We start from the raw sequence: 2,412 nt of genomic DNA on the forward strand, positions 1-2,412 counted from the left end.
TAGAACAGGGGCACTTTTAGTGCTTGATAAAAGTCAGACCATAGAAACGTTTTAGGAAAGGGCCATGTATAACTATGAAACAATATGGTCCATGAAAATCATTGAATATCTGTTACCTTAGAATGTTTTGACATTTCGTGAAAGCGCGAAACTACAAAAGAAAAAACGCATAAAAGGCGTACAAGATGTGTCCCTTAATTTTCCAGCGTGTTTGCTTGTTTTGCTATACAAAGCTTCTATTCCGTGTCATTGCGTAGGAGGTTCTACGCAGTTGAATGCATAAAAGAGGTGCATGGCGAAGTAAGCTCACCAGTGGACGCACTGAAACAGTATTATATGTTTACGTTCTTTCCTAATTCAAATGTCAGGCATTGATGCTTAGACATATCCAGAATTTTCTGGCACGCTATACAAACTCGCCCAGTCTAGCTCAAGAGATCAACACATAATTTAGACCTTAACAAATGTACCTCTCGAGAATATTACCTTTTCATTGAATAAAAAATAAATTAAAGAAACAAGCGTCGAATAGTCCGCCATGTTCTTTTTAGAATATTATACAATTCCAATGATTCTTCATTGTCGGTTCGCCTCAGAAACCCCTGAAACAGATATTACTGGGGTTACTTCAACTGTCACAAAGGATAAAAGTGCTTGAACGAGAATGTTCGTATCTATATATAAATAATTGTTGGCAAAGAAGGTGCGGTGCGAAATTGAACCAAATTCCAGGCTAACAGCGTTTGTAGTCAGAAGCCTAAGCGAGCTGGTGGGAACGAGAAACGAAAGCTCGGGCTATTCCATAATGGGACAAAAATGTCGTTTTAGCACGCCGAAAACGGTGGCTTAAACAAAATAGGAATGATGAAGGTTGAATGAAAGCCTCAACAATGCATTCTCTCTTATTTATTCCACCTCTAATGAATCCTTTGATTTTTCCTTCTTAGGTAGAGGTTCAGCCGTCTAGGTGTCTGGCTTTGTTTAGCCTAGCCGATTATGTGGTTTGAATAAAAGCAGTGTCCGGAACAGCTATAGGATGCAGCACAAACGCAATAGAGTTAAGATTGATAAAAGTCTCGTTCGATGTTCGTGTGATCTTCAATGTGCAGTTCGGTGCAACCACCGCTCTTATGGCTGCTAAGATGCAAAAGAAAATTCAGGCTGCATGCGAGCACGTAATTTCAACGTTAAGAAGCGCTTTTGCAATGTGCGCCACCGGAAACGAAGTCCGGCGGATTAGCTCGACCTGATTAGCACGTTTCTAGCTTTGACATGTAACTATAGCTTCGAAACAGCCCAACTCATATCAGTAGGCCAAGTCAGAAATTGCTTTTACGAAAGCAAAGGTAAAGCTAAGTTTGCTAAGGACTCTGCAATGATTGACATGAATAAATGATATACGCGAAGATAAAAGATGGAAAGACGGCGGTGGGCCTTCAAGACCGCGAGCCAGCGCAGATAATCGTGTTCAGATTAATTTGGAATGTACAGGTTATAGTGGGTCATTCAACGCACAGAATAAGTAAACTGGTGACCTACTACAGTTAATCAACGCGATGAAAAGAAAATGGAAACATTGTTGATAGGTGTGCATGGATTGATAATCGCGGGGCTACGAAGATTGTCGGCTGCCGCAGGACAGTGGTATTAACAGATCTCGAATAGAGCAGTTTGTCTTTCAGCACTTCGGAACAGATTCACTATCGTGATGACGAGTATGACATCTTCCACATTTCTATTACGGAAGCCTTACGTCAGACCATAAGCTGTCACAGAAGAGGCATCCTTAATTGCGAGGCTATACGGTAATCGGAATCACTATAACGTAAAGCCATTCCAAACTTTTCTATTCTATTTCTGCAATCAGCCCTCCAGGATCGGTTAAAGTTTTTAGGGCCACCCCCACTTCACGTGTCTGTCACGCGACGTCAGGAAAACCATAAAACTCCTCATGTGATATGACGTGGACGCACTGATAATGCATGATTGGAAATAATAAAAGAGATAATTATTTTAGATTCTACAGCTGTTTCACCATAAGCCTAATAGGGGAAACGTTTTGGGCTGCGCCCACTTTGCCAGTCTGTCACGAAACATCAAAGAAACCACGAAAACCAATGCGTAAAATTGACGTGTACGCATTAAAAATCCAGTAATATGCCGAACAAAACTGAGATTTTTTCGGAATAGCCGGAGGCTACCCGTACCCAAATGACCGAAGATGACTTCCCGGCCATAGCTCTGGCACTGGCTACTCATCTGGGACACTGGATTTATTGGTGCATATTAAAAATTTTTGCCTGGCAGTATAACATTGTCGTGCCTTTCGCACGTACATGACATCGCTCTGCCAATTTTCTTCTCTGACGATCCATTTAGTTGCATTCTATCCGTCCGTTGCACGCCGCTGCG

Source organism: Dermacentor silvarum, chromosome 2 (genome assembly GCF_013339745.2).
Source record: "Dermacentor silvarum isolate Dsil-2018 chromosome 2, BIME_Dsil_1.4, whole genome shotgun sequence".
Lineage (NCBI taxonomy): Eukaryota > Metazoa > Arthropoda > Arachnida > Ixodida > Ixodidae > Dermacentor > Dermacentor silvarum.